The sequence below is a fragment of the Oncorhynchus clarkii genome, chromosome 6, assembly GCF_045791955.1.
Source record: "Oncorhynchus clarkii lewisi isolate Uvic-CL-2024 chromosome 6, UVic_Ocla_1.0, whole genome shotgun sequence".
Lineage (NCBI taxonomy): Eukaryota > Metazoa > Chordata > Actinopteri > Salmoniformes > Salmonidae > Oncorhynchus > Oncorhynchus clarkii.
The window spans coordinates 43,829,398-43,849,232 of record NC_092152.1 but is presented as its reverse complement, the minus strand read 5'-3'; positions in this window follow the sequence as shown (position 1 = coordinate 43,849,232).

The window sequence follows — 19,835 nt, the reverse complement described above, 5'->3', positions numbered from 1 at the left end:
AGCAATGAATTGACCCACGTGACCTCAAAGAAGGTCAGTCTACTTCATGATAGAGAATGCGGGGATGTGTACTGAACCTGTATCCATAAAAAACAAAGTGATCTATGGTCAAATGCATCTAAAGGCTTTAATGAAGTGGCATCTGCATTCATATAGATGATTTCGCCACAGTCTAGGACTTTTAAGAACATCACTTGAATTATCTGCTTTGTACTATTAAGCATGAGGCCTGACCTGTTTCTTTATAAGAAGCCCCTTTTTATATTCATCTTCTTAATTAACTAACTCATCAATATGTTATTTTTTTTTACATGACAGCTTAACTATACATATACAACATACTAGGTACATACACTTCAGTCATTAGAATCATTTTTGTACACTCTAGAATACAACATATACTTAATTTTACACGTATACAATAATAATTTAAGGTCAATAAAGGTTTTCTGCAAAATAACAAAAGCATAATGTAGTTCAGATAGAGCATGATCAGCAGGGCGGGCGATAGAGTACACAAACGTATCGTCTGCATACAGGTGCAGGTAAAACTTTATTATTATTATATTTACATTTTCCTGACAAAACAATATTAATGATGTATACAATATAGTTGTTTGTTAGACATTCTAACATATAACACAATATCTAGGCGCTAAAAAATGTGTATGCAACATTTGAACATCAATTTCATCAATTGCCAAGAAACTTAAGATCTTGTACAACACTGTGTACTACTCCCTTCACAGAACAGCGCAAACTGGCACTAACCAGAATAGAAAGAGGAGTGAGAGGCCCTGGTGCACAACTGAGCAAGAGGGCAATTACATTAGTGTGTCTAGTTTGAGAAACAGACGCCTCACAAGTGCTCAACTGGCAGCTTCATTAAATAGTACTTGCAAAACACCAGTCTCAACGTCAACAGTGAAGAGGCGACTCCGGGATGCTGGCCTTCTAGGCAGAGTTCCTCTGTCCAGTGTCTGTGTTCTTTTGCCCATCTTAATCTTTTCTTTTCATTGGCCAGTCTCAGATATGGCTTTTTATTTGCAACTCTGCCTAGAAGGCCAGCATCCCGGAGTCGCCTCTTCATTGTTGGGTTAAGGGGCCAACGAACCATTCACGTTAACTATTTAATATATTGGGTATTGATGATTAAAGGTTAGACAGTTTTTAAAAAACATTGGTTTAAAGACACATACAGACACGTTCAGAGTCATAGCTCATGAGATCCTCGGATGCCCCAGGACACAACCGTTTTCAGACAGGTGTTTTTAAAGACACACACTCACACAAACACATACATCTTACAGGAAGCCCTGGCTCTTGTGTAGAGAAACAGAGAAACAGATCGGGGAAGACATACAGAAAGAGGGAGAGAGATATTTAATTCATTAAAGGTAATTTACATGTTCTTTTTAAATACAATATTTTCTTCAAAAATGTTAATTCCCAAAATGCCTACTGTACATATAAAAATTATTAAAACGTTTACTATGCAGTATTAAACTATAACTCTGTTTTTTACTAAACCTTTATATAAATCCTAAATATTATTATCACACAACACTACATATTAATACCCATTAAATGTTTATATGTATAATTATTGTGTTGTAGGAAAGACTGAATGTAACCTGGCACCCTGTCTCACACACACCCACATACACACACTCTCCTTTGACGGAGAGACATAGGTCCAGAGGAAGAGAGACAGAGAGAGCCTGAGATTTCATTAAAGGTAAATTACATTTTAAAACCCTTTGTTTCTTCAAAAATGTTACTACCAACATTTAAACATATCACTATTATTAAAAGATCACTATGCAATATTAAACTATACCTCTAAAATGTTTGTTTTTTACAAAACCTTTATATATATATATCATACATATTATTATCACACATTACTACAAAATATATATTTAAAATGTATAATTATTTTTAATTGTCCGAAAAACAGTTAAATATTTTTTAAACTATTATTATTTTCTTAGAAAAGAAGGCATCGGGAAGGGTTATCGCTCTCTCTCGCTCTGCTTGTAACCCCACAGCTTGTAACCTGACACCACCCATGCAACCAGGCCTCACACTCACCCCAAGGGGGAGAGAGACATAGAGAGAGGCAGGGATTTCATTCATTGAAGGTAAATCACAATACACTTAGAATTGGTCTAGGAGGCATGTTTTCTGTAGTTTTCTGTGGTTTATCTGCTTTAGACATTGTATTTGGTATTTTATTAGGATCCCCATTAGCTGTTGCAAAAGCAGCAGCTACTCTTCCTGGGGTCCACACAAAACATGAAACATAATACAGAATGTCACAATACAGAATAGACAAGAACAGCTCAAGGACAGATCTACATACATTTTTTTTAAATTCACACATAGCCTACATATCAATGCATACACAAAAAAAAACTCTCTATGTCAAATAGGGGAGAGGCGTTGTGCCGCGAGGTGTTGCTTTATCTGTTTTTTGAAACCAGGTTTGCTGTTTATTTGAGCAATGTGAGATGGAAGGAAGTTCAATTTAATAAGGGCTCTGTATAATACTGTGCGCTTTCTTGAATTTGTTCTGGATTTGCGGACTGTGAAAATACCCTTTGTAGCATGTCTGGTGGGATGTGTGTGTCAGAGCTGTGGATTTTTAACACATTAATGTTTCTCATAAAAAAAGAAGTGATGCAGTCAGTCTCTCCTCAACTATTAGCCAAGAGAGACTGGCATGCATAGTATTTATATCAGCCCTCTGATTACAATAAAGAGCAAAACGTGCCGCTCTGTTCTGGGCCAGCTGCAGCTTAACTAGGTCTTTCCTTGCAGCACTGGACCACACGACTGAACAATAATCAAGATTAGACAAAACTATAGCCTGCAGAACTGGTGTCAAAAAAACAGAGCATCTCTTTATTACGGCTAGACCTCTCCCCATCTTTACAACCATTGCATCTACATGTTTTGACCATGACAGTTTACAATCTACTTGTTCAACAGCCACACCATTAATTACCAGATTCAGCTGAGGTCTAGAACTTAAGGAATGGTTTGTACCAAATACAATGCTCTTAGTTTTAGAGATGTTCAGGACCAGTTTATTACTGGCCACCCATTCCAAAACAGACTGCATCTCTTTAAGGGTTTCAGTGACTTCATTAGTTGTGGTTGCTGATGCATATTTGTTTGAATCGTCAGCATACATGGACACACATGCTTTGTTTAATGCCAGTGGCATGTCATTGGTAAAAATAGAAAAGAGTAGAGGGCCTAGAAATCTGCCCTGCGGTACACCACACTTTACATGTTTGACATTAGAGAATCACATATGTTTTTTCAACAACAGGTTATGGTCAATAATATCAAAGGCTGCACTGAAATCTAACAGTACAGCTCCCACAATCTTCTTATTATCAATTTCTTTCAACCAATCATCAGTCATCTGTGTCAGTGCAGTACATGTTGAGTGCCCTTCTCTATAAGCATGCTGAAAGTCTGTTGGTAATTTGTTTACAGATAAATGGCATTGCATTTGGTCAAACACAATTTTTTCCAACAGTTTGCTAAGAGCTGGCAGCAAGCTTATAGGTCTGTTGTTTGAACCAATAAAGGCAACTTTACCACTCTTGGCTGGCGGAATTACTTTGGCTTCCCTCCAGGCATGAGGACAAAGACTTTCCTCTAGGCTCAGATTAAAAATATGACAGATAGGAGTGGCAATACAGTCAGCTACCATCCTCAGTAGCTTTCCATCTAAGTTGCCAGGAGGTGTGTCATTATTGATCGATAACAATCATTTTTCTACCTCTCCCACATTAACTTTACAAAATTCAAACTTGCACTGCCTTTCTTTCGTTATTTGTTTTTTTAGGCATGAATACAATTGCTCACTGTTCATTGTGGGCATTTCCTGCCTAAGTTTGCCCACTCTGCCAATGACATAATCATTAAAGTAATTGGCAACATCAAGTGGTTTTGTGATGAATAAGCCATCTGATTTGATTTGTCTTTCTGCCCATAATTTCAATGAAACTTTTTTTCTATTATTCTTTATGTCATTGATTTTTGCTTCATAATAAAGTTTATTCTTTTATTTATTGAGTTTAGTCACATAATTTCTCAATTTGCAGTAAGCAGGCCAGTCAGATGTGCAGCCAGACTTATTAGCCACTCCTTTTGCCCCATCTCTTTCAACCATATAGTTTTTCAATTCCTCATCAATCCATGGAGCCTTAACAGTTCTAACAGTCAGTTTCTTAACATGTTCATGTTTATCAATAATTTGAAGAAGCAATTTCATGAATTCATCAAGTGCAGCATCTGGATGCTCCTCATTAATCACATCAGACCAACAAATATATTTAACATCATACACATAGACTTGCATGTATGATCTCTTATGTACTATTTTAGGCCCAGTTGTTGGAACTTTGGCTTTCCTTGATATAGCCACTATATTGTGATCACTGCATCCAGTGGGTACAGATATAGCTTTAGAACAAAGTTTCTACAGCATAAGTAAAAATATGATCGATACATGTGCACGATCTTGTTACTGTATTGTTTGTAAACACCCTGGTAGATTAACCTGAAACAGATTACAGTCCTCTTGAGTGGACAGCTTGATGAAAAACAAATTAATATTGCAGTAGGTCCCCAATAAAGTAGCACTCTCTGTTTAGATCACATACACTATCAAGCATTTCACACATATTATTTAGATACTGACTGTTAGCACTTGGTGGCCTATAGTAATACCCCAAAAGAAAAGGCATTAGATGTGCCAAGTGAACCTGCAACCACAATAACACTTGACATAAGATCTTCGCTAAGCATTGCAGGGATATGGCTCTGAATATATACAGCAACACCTCCCTCATAAGCATTTATGTTTCTTCTATAAATGTAATATCCTTGTATTGCTACTGATGTATCATCAAATTAATTATCTAAGTGAGTCTCAGTGGTTATTGTCACGCCCTGACCATAGTTTACTTTGTATTTTCTATGTTTTGATTGGTCAGGGTGTGATCTGAGTGGGCATTCTATGTTTCATGTCTTGTTTGTCTATTTCTATGTTCAGCCTGATATGGTTCTCAGTCAGAGGCAGGTGTTCGTCATTGTCTCTGATTGGGAACCATATTTAGGTAGCCTGGGTTTCACTGTGTGTTTGTGGGTGATTGTTCCTGTCCTTAGTGTTAGTTTGCACCAGTTTAGGCTGTTTCGGTTTTCATTACGTTTATTATTTTGCACTGTTTGTATTTAGATTCGTGTTGCTATAGTCACAATAAACATGGATCGCAATCTACACGCCGCATTTTGGTCCGATCCTTGTTCTACCTCTTCATCGGAGGAGGAGATAGAAGAAAACCGTTACAGAATCACCCACCACAAAAGGACCAAGCAGCGTGTCAACAGGCAGGAGCAGCGCGAGGAGACGCGCAATAAGGATTTCTGGACATGGGAGGAAATCCTCGACGGGAGAGGACCCTGGGCTAAACCAGGGGAGTGTAGCCGCCCAAAGGTGCAGCAGGAGAAGAGGCAACAGGAGCAGCCCAAAGAGGAGGTATGGACATGGGAGGACGAATTAGAAGGAAGAGGACCCTGGGCTCAGCCAGGAGAATATCGCCGCCCCAAAGAAGAACTGGAGGCGGCGAAAGCTGAGAGGCGTAGATATGAGGAGGCAGCACGACGTAGCGGATGGAAGCCTGAGAGGCAGCCCCAAAAATTTCTTGGGGGGGGGCTAACAGGGAGTATGGCTATGCCAGGTAGGAGACCTGAGCAGACTCCCTGTGCTTACCGGGGGGCTAGAGAGACCGGACAGGCACCGTGTTATGCAGTGGTGCGCACGGTGTCTCCAGTGCGGGTGCATAGCCCGGTGCGGTATATTCCAGCTCCGCGTGTCTGCCGGGCTAGATTGAGCGTCGAGCCTAATGCCATGAAGCCGGCTCTACGCAGCTGGTCCCCAGTGCGTCTCCTTGGGCCGGCTTACATGGCACCAGCCTTGCGCTCGGTGTCTCCGGTTCGCCTGCATAGCCCAGTGCGGGCTATTCCACCTCGCCGCACTGGCAGGGCGACCGTGAGCATTCAACCAGGTAAGGTTGGGCAGGCTCGGTGCTCAAGAGCTCCAGTGCGCCTGCACGGTCCGGTTTTTCCAGTACCACCTCCACACCCCAGCCCTCCGGTAGCAGCTCCCCGCACCAGGCTTCCTGTGCGTGTCCTTGGCCCAGTACCACCAGTGCCAGCACCACGCATCAGGCCTACAGTGCGCCTCGCCTGTCCAGCGCTGCCAGAGCCTTCCTCCTCTCCAGCGCTGTCGGAGTCTCCCGCCTGTTTAGCGCTGTCAGAGCTTTCCGCCTCTACAGCGCTGCCGGAGTCTCCCGCCTGTTCAGAACTGCCAGTTAGCATAGAGCTGCCAGTTAGCATAGAGCTGCCAGTTAGCTTAGAGCTGCCAGTTAGCAAGGAGCTGCCAGTCTGCATAGAGCTGCCAGTCTGCAAGGAGCTGCCAGTCTGCATAGAGCTGCCGGTCTGCAAGGAGCTGCCAGTCTGCAAGGAGCTGCCAGTCTGCATAGAGCTGCCAGTCTGCAAGGAGCTGCCAGTCTGCAAGGAGCCGCCAGAGCTGCCTTTCTGCAGGATGCCGCCAAAGCTGCCAGTCTGCAAGGAGCCGCCAGAGCTGCCAGTCTGCAAGGAGCCGCCAGAGCTGCCAGTTAGCATGGAGCAGCCAGGGCCGCCAGTCAGTATGGAGCAGCCAGGGCCGCCAGTCAGCATGGAGCAGCCAGGGCCGCCAGTCAGCATGGAGCAGCCAGGGCCGCCAGTCAGCATGGAGCAGCCAGTCAGCATGGAGCAGCCAGTCAGCATGGAGCAGCCAGAGCAGCCAGTCAGCATGGAGCAGCCAGAGCAGCCAGTCAGCATGGAGCAGCCAGAGCTGCCAGTCAGCATGGAGCAGCCAGTCAGCATGGAGCAGCCAGAGCTGCCAGTCAGCATGGAGCAGCCAGTCAGCATGGAGCAGACAGAGCTGCCAGTCGACCAGACTCTTCCAGATCTGCCAGTCGTCCAGACTCTTCCAGATCTGCCAGTCGTCCAGACTCTTCCAGATCTGCCAGTCGTCCAGACTCTTCCAGATCTGCCAGTCGTCCAGACTCTTCCAGATCTGCCAGTCGACCAGACTCTTCCAGATCTGCCAGTCGACCAGACTCTTCCAGATCTGCCAGTCGACCAGACTCTTCCAGATCTGCCAGTCGATCAGACTCTTCCAGATCTGCCAGTCGTCCAGACTCTTCCAGATCTGCCAGTCGTCCAGATTCTCCCAGATCTGCCAGTCGACCAGATTCTCCCAGATCCGCCAGTCGACCAGATTCTCCTAGATCCGCCAGTCGACCAGATTCTCCTAGATCCGCCAGTCGACCAGATTCTCCCAGATCCGCCAGTCGACCAGATTCTCCCAGATCCGCCAGTCGACCAGATTCTCCCAGATCCGCCAGTCGACCAGATTCTCCCAGATCCGCCAGTCGACCAGATTCTCCCAGATCTGCTAGTCGACCAGGATCTGCTGAAACCGCCAGCCAGCCAGGTTCTGGTAGTTTCTACTACCTGCCTGGGCTTCCTCTCAGTGCTGAGCTTCTTCTCAGTGCTGAGCTTCCTCTCAGTGCTGAGCTACCTATCGGTCCCGAGTTACCTCTGTCCCGAGCTGTCCCTCTGTCCCATGTTATCATTGTGGTGGGTAACCTATTTAGGGACGTTTAGGAGGGGGATTAAAACTGTCATGGAGTGGGGTCCACGTCCAGCGCCAGAGCCGCCACCGCGGACAGATGCCCACCCAGACCCTCCCCTATAGGTTCAGGTTTTGCGGCCGGAGTCCGCACCTTGGGGGGGGGGTACTGTCACGCCCTGACCATAGTTTACTTTGTATTTTCTATGTTTTGATTGGTCAGGGTGTGATCTGAGTGGGCATTCTATGTTTCATGTCTTGTTTGTCTATTTCTATGTTCAGCCTGATATGGTTCTCAGTCAGAGGCAGGTGTTCGTCATTGTCTCTGATTGGGAACCATATTTAGGTAGCCTGGGTTTCACTGTGTGTTTGTGGGTGATTGTTCCTGTCCTTAGTGTTAGTTTGCACCAGTTTAGGCTGTTTCGGTTTTCATTACGTTTATTATTTTGCACTGTTTGTATTTAGATTCGTGTTGCTATAGTCACAATAAACATGGATCGCAATCTACACGCCGCATTTTGGTCCGATCCTTGTTCTACCTCTTCATCGGAGGAGGAGATAGAAGAAAACCGTTACAGTTATAACTATATGTTTGGATCAGAATCACCGTTATCAAGTGTCTAATATATGAATGTTATCTGATGTTAGCAAGTTATTGATTTCATGAACCTTATTTCTAAGGCTACATATATTAATATGGTCTATGTTCAGCCCTTTCCTGTGTAGCTTATCAGAGATAGACATAATACTGAAAAGAGCAGATGAAGAAAGAGAAAAATATATACATTCAGCAGTCAAAAAATCAATTGGCGTGTGTGTGTGTGTGTGTGTGTATGTGTGTGATTGTGTGTGTGTGTGTGTGTGTGTGCTGCGGGATTGAGGCTACAAACCCATAGGCTCTCTCATCCCTTCCAGGCTTCTGGGAGGGAGGGTGGATATCGAGCCTTTCATAGTGGATGTACGCAATGTCCTCACACGCTCTGGCAGCTTTCATGGCTGGGATCAGTTATTTCCTCTTCTGGCGCACAGCTCCAGGATAGTCCTCGGTGAGGAAGATATACATTCCTCTCAAGTTCTTGGCTCTTTTCAGAAGAGCAACTTTGTCCTTGAACCTCAGGAACTTGACCACAATTGACCTGGGCCTATCACCTGGGCCGGTGGCGGGATTTCCTGTCCTGTGGGCGCGCTCCACCTCAATCTTCCTGTGGTCCATTTTCAATTTCTCATTGATCATTTCCCTCATTTTGTCCTCAGACTCCGTCCAGGTCTCAGGTCTATTTTTCCAACTTAATTGAGGAAAATAAGAACAATCCAAAATTCCTTTGTGATACTGTCGCAAAGCTAACTAAAAAGCAGCATTCCCCAAGAGAGGATGGCTTTCACTTCAGCATTGATAAATTCATGAACTTCTTTGAGGAAAAGATCAGGATTATTAGAAAGCAAATTACGGACTCCTCTTTAAATCTGCGTATTCCTTCATAGCTCAGTTGTCCTGAGTCTGCACAACTCTGCCAGGACCTAGGATCAAGAGAGACGCTCAAGTGTTTTAGTACTATATGTCTCTTGACACAATGATGAAAATAATCATGGCCTCTAAACCTTCAAGCTGCATACTGGACCCTATTCCAACTAAACTACTGAAAGAGCTGCTTCCTGTGCTTGGCACTCCTATGTTGAACATAATAAACGGCTCTCTATCCACCGGATGTGTACCAAACTCTAAAAGTGGCAGTAATAAAGCCTCTCTTGAAAAAGCCAAACCTTGACCCAGAAAATAGAAAAAACTATCGGCCTATCTCGAATCTTCCATTCCTCTCAAAATTTTTTGAAAAGTCTGTTGCGCAGCAACTCAATGCCTTCCTGAAGACAAACAATGTATACGAAATGCTTCAATCTGGTTTTAGACCCCATCATAGCACTGAGACTGCACTTGTGAAGGTGGTAAATTACATTTTAATGGCATCAGACCGAGGCTCTGCATCTGTCCTCGTGCTCCTAGACCATAGTGCTGCTTTTGATACCATCGATCACCACATTCTTTCTGGCCTGGTTTAGATCTTATCTGTCGGAAAGATATCAGTTTGTCTCTGTGAATGGTTTGTCCTCTGACAAATCAACTGTACATTTCGGTGTTCCTCAAGGTTCCGTTTTTTGGACCACTATTGTTTTCACTATATATTTTACCTCTTGGGGATGTCATTCGAAAACATAATGTTAACTTTCACTGCTATGCGGATGACACACAGCTGTACATTTCAATGAAACATGGTGAAGCCACAAAATTGCCCTCGCTAGACGCATGTGTTTCAGACATAAGGAAGTGGATGGCTGCAAACTTTCTACTTTTAAACTCGGACAAAACAGAGATGCTTGTTCTAGGTCCCAAGAAACAAAGCGATCTTCTGTTGAATCTGACAATTAATCTTAATGGTTGTACAGTCGTCTCAAATAAAACTGTGAAGGACATCGGCGTTACTCTGGACCCTGATCTCTCTTTTGAAGAACATATCAAGACTGTTTCAAGGACAGCTTTTTTCCATCTACGTAACATTGCAAAAATCAGAAACTTTCTGTCCAAAAATGATGTAGAAAAATGTATCCATGCTTTTGTCACTTCTAGGTTAGACTACTGCAATGCTCTACTTTCCGGCTACCCGGATAAAGCACTAAATAAACTTCAGTTAGTGCTAAATACGGCTGCTAGAATCCTGACTCGAACCCCCAAATTTGATCATACTACCTCAGTGCTAGCCTCCCTACACTGGCTTCCTGTCAAGGCAAGGGCTGATTTCAAGGTTTTACTGCTAACCTACAAAGCATTACATGGGCTTGCTCCTACCTATCTCTCTGATTTGGTCCTGCCGTACATACCTACACGTACACTACGGTCACAAGACGCAGGCCTCCTAATTGTCCCTAGAATTTCTAAGCAAACAGCTGGTGGCAGGGCTTTCTCCGATAGAGCTCCATTTTTATGGAATGGTCTGCCTACCCATGTGAGAGACGCAAACTCGGTCTCAACCTTTAAGTCTTTACTGAAGACTCATCTCTTCAGTGGGTCATATCATTGAGTGTAGTCTGGCCCAGGAGTGTGAAGGTGAACGGGAAGGCTCTGGAGCAACGAACCGCCCTTGCTGTCTCTGCCTGGCCGGTTCCCCTCTTTCTACTGGGATTCTCTGCCTCTAACCCTATTACAGGGGCTGAGTCACTGGCTTACTAGGGCTCTTTCATACCGTTCCTAGGAGGGGTGCGTCACTTGAGTGGGTTGAGTCACTGATGTGATCTTCCTGTCTGGGTTGGCGCCCCCCCTTGGGTTGTGCCGTGGCAGAGATCTTTGTGGGCTATACTCGGCCTTGTCTCAGGATGGTAAGTTGGTGGTTGAAGATATCCCTCTAGTGGCGTGGGGGCTGTGCTTTGGCAAATTGGGTGGGGTTATATCCTTCCTGTTTGCCCTGTCCTGACCCCTCCTGTCTCAGCCTCCAGTATTTATGCTGCAGTAATTTATTTGTCGGGGGGCTAGGGGCAGTTTGTTATATATGGAGTATTTCTCCTGTCCTATCCGGTGTCCTGTGTGAATTTAAGTATGCTCTCTCTATTTCTCTCTTTCTCTCTTTCTTTCTCTCTCTCTCTCGGAGGACCTGAGCCCTAGGACCATGCCTCAGGACTGCCTGACATGATGACTCCTTGCTGTCCCCAGTCCACCTGCTCCAGTTTCAACTGTTCTGCCTGTGATTATTATTATTTGACCATGCTGGTCATTTATGAACATTTGAACATCTTGGCCATGTTCTGTCATAATCTCCACCCGGCACAGCCAGAAGAGGACTGGCCACCCCACATAGCCTGGTTCCTCTCTAGGTTTCGGCCTTTCTAGGGAGTTTTTCCTAGCCACCGTGCTTCTACACCTGCATTGCTTGCTGTTTGGGGTTTTAGGCTGGGTTTCTGTACAGCACTTTGAGATATCAGCTGATTTGATTTGATGTGGAGAGTCTGCAGTTACGTCCAAAACCATGTTGTTCCGTCTTGATTGTCCCTTGAGATAGTCTGATTTATATGTCATTGTTATCATGGATTTACACACAGAACTGATGTCCTCTCTCAATGACTTACAGATTGTTTTCATCTTGCCGTTATCCTGTTTCAACTCATCGAGCTGACCATGGGAGAACTGCACACTGTTCTTCAGGTCCTGGACCTCTCTAGTCAGGTCGTCCATTCTTTTATTAGTAGAATCCACAAGCATTTGGACAAAACACTTGAATATATTTCCTTGTTGTTGTAACAACTGCTTGTAGGTCTATTTTTGTTGATTTAAAAGACCCGTCACGTGTGATAGAGAGACACCACTGTCCTCAACGGTACTCCCGCCGGCTTTGGTCTTTGTCATGGTAGCTAGCAACGTAGGTTACTTTGTTTCTCCTTGCAGTTCCAGACAGGGAAAGTCACTGGGAAAATTGAAAACAAAAAACAGCAGGGATCTAGACAGCCACAAACCCTGGACAATCCGCAGTCCCAGCCACAATGGCTAACCATGTCGCGGGCTGCATTCAGAACACCTCACTAGCTTGATATGCAACTAACTAGCAGCTAGGCTAGCTGCAACGCCAAATAGCTCCTCAGACCAGTCCTTGGTCAGTAGGATCACTGGAAAGAGACAAGCAGTCCCAGCAACTGATGCCAAACTGCGCCACAGGATCCAAATTAAGAAGCTAGGTAGCTAGCAATAACTTTCCAATACACTTTCAAACACCAAACTTTCCAAAGAAGCAAAACCAAGCTCTTCCTCGTTCCGCGTTCAACTTGTCATAGGACACGTCTAACACTTCCTTATACTCAGGCAGACATACCCAGCAAATACCTTCCCATTTCACAAGCTCCCTAAACAGCAGCTCCATAAGTTCACTTCATAAATTCCCAACTGTTTCAGATGTTCAAACTCAGGCCTCCCCCATTCACAACATACATTCCCAACTGTTTCAAATGTTCAAACTCAGGCCTCCCCAATTCACTACATAAATTCTCAACTTTTTCAAATTGTCATACTCAGGCCTCCCCCATTCACTACATACATTTCCAACTGTTTCAAATGTTCAAACACATTCAACAGTTCACCAAGTTCACTACACATCAATCACCAGGACATTTTTATTGAAAACATATGCTTTAATTCAATGGAACAGCTGCACTATCATGTTACATAAGCAGTCACTTCATAGTGTGAGAATATCCGGACAGGATGTCCATAAAAGGGCATAAACATATGACACTAAAAATAGATCATCAATCACTTTTTGACACATGTCGTCTATTATATTCTCTCTTGTCTATATTGCCTAAATCTGCAAGAACTCACTTACTCATTAGGGAAATACGAAAAGCTAACTTAAATCACTGCCAAATACCAACAGCAAACACTTAAATAAATGTCAGGTTCCCAGTTAGCTCATAGCAACACATTAAGATCCACCTGCCTCACTGAGCCCAAGCAATGTAATGCGGTCCTTCTCATGCAGAACCCTGAGTGGCCATTTAAACCCCTGACTGAGGGAAGTGAATTACCCTGGACCCTGGCATCCCCCATAACACTGACAATCACACTCAGATTGCAAGGTTCCGGCGCCAATCTTCACCTGATTCCAAATATGAGCCACTAAGGATGGTGTCAAAATTGCTCTATTTTTCTGGGCCCAGCATTAGAGATTACAATATGAAGGAAACAATGTGGTGGATGAAGAAAAGTGTTATGTTTGGTATTATCTATACTGAGATTTGGCCTGTGATAATCTACGTGTTGTAAAAATAGTGGCCTATATGTTGTATGTTTGTCTACGATTACTGAGGATTTTTATCACTTAAGAATGATGAGGTATCTCTCTCTAGCACTCTGTACCTACATGAGTAGCCTATGCTCAACCATCACCCAAAAAGTTAAATCCATGGTGAACAGTCAGGTTTCCCACCTACCTATATGTTGTGGTAGGAAAACCTTATTTGTGCTCCCATCTACAGCTGTATTCCTTTCACTCACCAACAACAAGCCAACAGGCCCTACTCTACACATCATCAGAGAGAGAGAGAGGGTGAGGGTGCAAAGAGAAAAGGAAGAGAAGGAGAGAGAGAAGCGAGAGACATCTCCGGGGGATGACAAGAGTACATGTTTTCATAGTGCCATAGAGTCATCACAGTCACAGATAATAAGTCTAAGCATACACACACATTTTTGGCACCTGTCCAAGGAGGACCCCCACACACACATTTTTTTTTTTTTTTTTACCTTTATTTAACTAGGCAAGTCAGTTAAGAACAAATTCTTATTTTCAATGACGGCCTAGGAACAGTGGGTTAACTGCCTGTTCAGGGGCAGAACGACAGATTTGTACCTTGTCAGCTCGGGGGTTTGAACTTGCAACCTTCCGGTTACTAGTCCAACACTCTAACCACTAGGCTACCCTGCACGCACGCACGCATGCACGCACACACGCACACACACACACACACACACACACACACACACACACACACACACACACACACACACACACACACACACACACACACACACACACACACACACACACACACACACACACACACACACACACACACACACACACACACACACACACACACACACACACAGATCCAGAAGGCAGTCGTTTCTCATCGCCCCTCACACAGCTCTCACAGCACCACCACCACACGTCTCAGAGATCACATTCGTGATTACCTTGAAGCTGCACCCAATTATAATTAAGGAGAAGATGGGGCCTACCGCATCAGGAGAGAGAGAGGGAAAGTGTGTGAGAGAGAGGGATGACAGTACTCTGCAACACAGAGGGAGGGATGAAGACGAAAAATAGAAAAAAAATATACAAAAGAATCCTGGGGTACAGACAGAGAGAGACACTCAGAACTCACAGTCACATTTCAAAGGGAAATCACAAGGGAAACAATATGTTTGGTGAGATAGGGAGTATTATGTCCCCTGCCTCTCGCAGGCTATTATTCACCACATTCAGCTAAAAGGAAGTCAATTTGATGAGAAGCCAGAGAAATCGCAGCAGTGAGGAGAGCTGCTTCAGATGTGCCCGACACCTCCAGGGGGATTTTCTCTCTCTTTTTTTCTTACCCCTATTTCTATTCCCTATTCCTCTTCAACGGCAAATGGAATTCAAACTTATTAAATGTGATTTCGGACGAGGCCGGGGAGGGCAGGGTCGTCTGGTAAATGGGGGATGAGGGAAACGCTATTAACACAGGACTACATTTCATCTTAACTGACTTGCCAGTTAAATAAAGGTAAAATCAAATAAATTAGCATGGATTGGATTGCACAGTAGGCTATATCAGTCAGAGAGATTATCTTGACTGGAAAAGCATTCAAGCTGTTATTATTATTTAGTGATACAATCATAGTGTTCTTTATAAGATGACCTTTAGTACCTCTGCTTGAGTACTCGGTTACTTGTAAGCTGGTTATTAAATGTTTTTATTTGTGAAATTGAAACTTTAGTTGTGAAATTGAAATATTCTACTGAAAGAAACTTTTCGAAGAGAATAAAATGTACTGTTACCAATCGTTCTTCCTCTTATCTCAACCAAATATCTTGGCATATAGGATTGGAATTTAAATAATATCCTTTGGTAATTTTGTGCTGTCATTTTTTGTGCTGTTATTGTTCTGTCTCCCTATCTATCCACAAAAGCTACAAGCTACGCTTGGATCATCAGACACGATCTCTCACCAGGATCTGAGCACCATGATCATTTACTATTGGGACTTTACCACACTCTTCACAGTTTACTATCCCTCTTTTGGTCATTTAGTGCACTCATGTGGTTATAACTACCACTACCATTATCAATCATCAAAGTAACTGAACTGAAAGTCCGTTTTGAAACGCACATGATTTATGGAAATAAACAGCACAATTATAAAACAGTGCATCAACTCGTAATTTCATAACAAAATTACAATTTTATAACAGATCACAATATCCAGCAATTGTCAAAGAGTCCAGCCAACCTAGTCATAGACTGTTCTCTCTGCTACTGCAAGTCTAGGTCCAAAAGGCTCCTTAACAGCTTCTAACCCCAAGCCATAAGACTGCTGAACAGTTAATCAAATGGCTACCCGGACTATTTCAGGTCTATCTTGGAAAATAGATTTTATCTCAATGAGAAAAACATGTATAAATAAAGGTTACATAAAAATGATTATAATTTTTTTTGCATTGACCCCCTTTTTTTTTTAAAGCTGCTGCTACTCACTGTTAATTATCAATGCATAGTTACCCCTACCATATGCATATTACCTCAATTACCCCGACTAAACTGTACCCCCGCACATTGACTCGGTACCAGTACCCCCTGTAATATACAGTGCCTTGCGAAAGTATTCAGCCCCCTTGAACTTTGCGACCTTTTGCCACATTTCAGGCTTCAAACATAAAGATATAAAACTGTATTTTTTTGTGAAGAATCAACAACAAGTGGGACACAATCATGAAGTGGAACGCCATTTATTGGATATTTCAAACTTTTTTAACAAATCAAAAACTGAAAAATTGGGCGTGCTAAATTATTCAGCCCCCTTAAGTTAATACTTTGTAGCGCCACCTTTTGCTGCGATTACAGCTGTAAGTCGCTTGGGGTATGTCTCTATCAGTTTTGCACATCGAGAGACTGAAAAATATTCCCATTCCTCCTTCAAAACAGCTCGAGCTCAGTGAGGTTGGATGGAGAGCATTTGTGAACAGCAGTTTTCAGTTCTTTCCACAGATTCTCGATTGGATTCAGGTCTGGACTTTGACTTGGCCATTCTAACACCTGGATATGTTTATTTTTGAACCATTCCATTGTAGATTTTGCTTTATGTTTTGGATCATTGTCTTGTTGGAAGACAAATCTCCGTCCCAGTCTCAGGTCTTTTGCAGACTCCATCAGGTTTTCTTCCAGAATGGTCCTGTATTTGGCTTCATCCATCTTCCCATCAATTTTAACCATCTTCCCTGTCCCTGCTGAAGAAAAGCAGGCCCAAACCATGATGCTGCCACCACCATGTTTGACAGTGGGGATGGTGTGTTCAGCTGTGTTGCTTTTACGCCAAACATAATGTTTTGCATTGTTGCCAAAAAGTTCAATTTTGGTTTCATCTGACCAGAGCACCTTCTTCCACATGTTTGGAGTGTCTCCCAGGTGGCTTGTGGCAAACTTTAAACAACACTTTTTATGGATATCTTTAAGAAATGGCTTTCTTCTTGCCACTCTTCCATAAAGGCCAGATTTGTGCAATATACAACTGATTGTTGTCCTATGGACAGAGTCTCCCACCTCAGCTGTAGATCTCTGCAGTTCATCCAGAGTGATCATGGGCCTCTTGGCTGCATCTCTGATCAGTCTTCTCCTTGTATGAGCTGAAAGTTTAGAGGGACGGCCAGGTCTTGGTAGATTTGCAGTGGTCTGATACTCCTTCCATTTCAATATTATCGCTTGCACAGTGCTCCTTGGGATGTTTAAAGCTTGGGAAATCTTTTTGTATCCAAATGCGGCTTTAAACTTCTTCACAACAGTATCTTGGACCTGCCTGGTGTGTTCCTTGTTCTTCATGATGCTCTGTGCGCTTTTAACAGACCTCTGAGACTATCACAGTGCAGGTGCATTTATACGAAGACTTGATTACACACAGGTGGATTGTATTTATCATCATTAGTCATTTAGGTCAACATTGGATCATTCAGAGATCCTCACTGAACTTCTGGAGAGAGTTTGTTGCACTGAAAGTAAAGGGGCTGAATAATTTTGCACGCCCAATTTTTCAGTTTTTGATTTGTTAAAAAAGTTTGAAATATCCAATAAATGTCGTTCCACTTCATGATTGTGTCCCACTTGTTGTTGATTCTTCACAAAAAAATACAGTTTTATATCTTTATGTTTGAAGCCTGAAATGTGGCAAAAGGTCGCAAAGTTCAAGGGGGCCGAATACTTTCGCAAGGCACTGTAGCCTCATTATTATTGTTTTTACTTTTTTTTTACATTAGTTTATTTAGTATATATTTTCTTAACACTGCATTGTTGGTTAAGGGCTTGTAAGTAAGCATTTTCAGGGTAAGGTTGTATTTGGCGCATGTGACAAATGCAATTTGGTTTGATTTGATTATATATTTGAGCACAATTTAACACTTTAGTAGCTTCCTCCTTTGGAAAAGCATTTCAAAGTTGTTTTTTAATCACGTCTCTTTCACATGTGGTTGGATCAGAATCACCATTATAATCACTGGCCGGTACGGAGAATTAAGTAAAACCACATGTCCAAATCTCTGTCTCCATCCATGGCTAATTTAGGAAAAGGCCAACTTTATCTAGCTCACGATAGATAACCTACACATATAGAGGGGCGCTATTTTGCTCGCTCGGATGCTTTCTCCGGGGGAGATACGTTTGTAAATATGGTGCATGTGGACACCCTTTCAAATGAGTGGATTCGGCTATTTCAGCCACACTCGTTGCTGACAGGTTTATAAAATCGAGCACACCACCATGCAATCTCCGTAGACAAACATTGGCAGTAGAATGGCCCTACCGAAAAGCTCAGTGACTTTCAACGTGGCACCATCATAGGATGCCACCTTTCCAACAAGTCACTTCATCAAATATCTGCCCTGCTAGAACTGCCAAGTCCAAACGTAAGTGCTGTTATTGAGAAGTGGAAACGTCTAGGAGCAACAACGGCCCCGAAGTAATAGGCCACACAAGCTCACAGAACGGGATCGCAGAGTGCTGAAAAAAAAGAGTCTGTCCTCGGTTGCAACACAACTGAGTTCCATACTGCCTCTGGAAGCAACATCAGCACAAGAACTGTTTGTCGAGAGCTTCATGAAATGGGTTTCCTTGGCCTAAAAGCCTAAGATCACCATGTGCAATGCCAAGCGTCAGCTGGAGGGGTGTACAGCTCGCCGCCATTTGACTCTAAAGCAGTGGAAACGCATTAATCTGGCTGTCCGACGGATGAATCTGGATTTGACAGATGCCAGCAGAACACTACCTGCCCCCAAAGCATAGTGCCAACTGTAAAGTTTGGTGGATGAGGAATAATGGTCCGGGGTTGTTTATCATGGTTCAGGCTAGGCCCCTTAGTTCCAGTGAAGGGAAATCTTAATGATACAGCATAGAATGACATTCTAGATGATAATGTGCTTCCAACTTTGAGGCAACTGTTTGGGGAAGAAACATTTATTTTTCAGCATGACAATGCCCCCGTGTACAAAGTGAGGTCCATACAGAAATGGTTTGTCGAGATTGGTGTGGAAGAACTTGACTGGCCTGCACAGAGCCCTAACCTCGAACCCCATCGCACACCTTTGGGATGAATTGGAACACCGACTGTGAATTTCCCAACATCAGTGCCCGACTTCACTAATGTTCTTGCGGCTGAATGGAAGCAAGTCCCCGCAGCAATGTTCCAACATCTAGTGGAAAGCCTTCCCGGAAGAGTGAAGGCTGTTATAGCATCAAAGGGGGTATGGGATGTTCGCGAGCAGGTGTCCACATACTTTGGTCATGTAGTGTACATTCAGCCTCTTTTGAATTTAAGGACCATTACGAAAGATATATTATTTTAATGTTTTTTTTACCCTTTTTTTATTGGTGAATTTTTTAGGGAAGCACAGCTTCCCTTGGCATCCATGAATACAACGCCACTGCTCCAGAGAGGAAGTTCCAGAGAGAAAGTTGGCTTCGGTTACCTTCTCTTTGAGGGTTCCGATATAGCCCAGATAGAGCCTGGTGATTTCACAGATGGTAAGCAGAACCACCCCAGTCACAAGGAGAGCTTGGTAGTAACCAGGCAGGTAATACAACTATGACAAGAAAGACTAATAACGCATTATTGATTTGGGTATGCTATAAATACTAAACAAAGCATTGTGGAACCTTGGGGCGACCTTTGTAAAGTCATACGAAGAACCCGCCTTCTGATTCAACATGACAACAGCTGAGACCTACCAGCATTGGAACTGGAATATGTTGAAGTAGAGGAGCATCTGAAGGGGAAGGTGGGACACCAACTCATTGATTGGAATATAGAAACAAAGCGATAGATTGACCATAAATCAATGTATATTTGAAGTATATA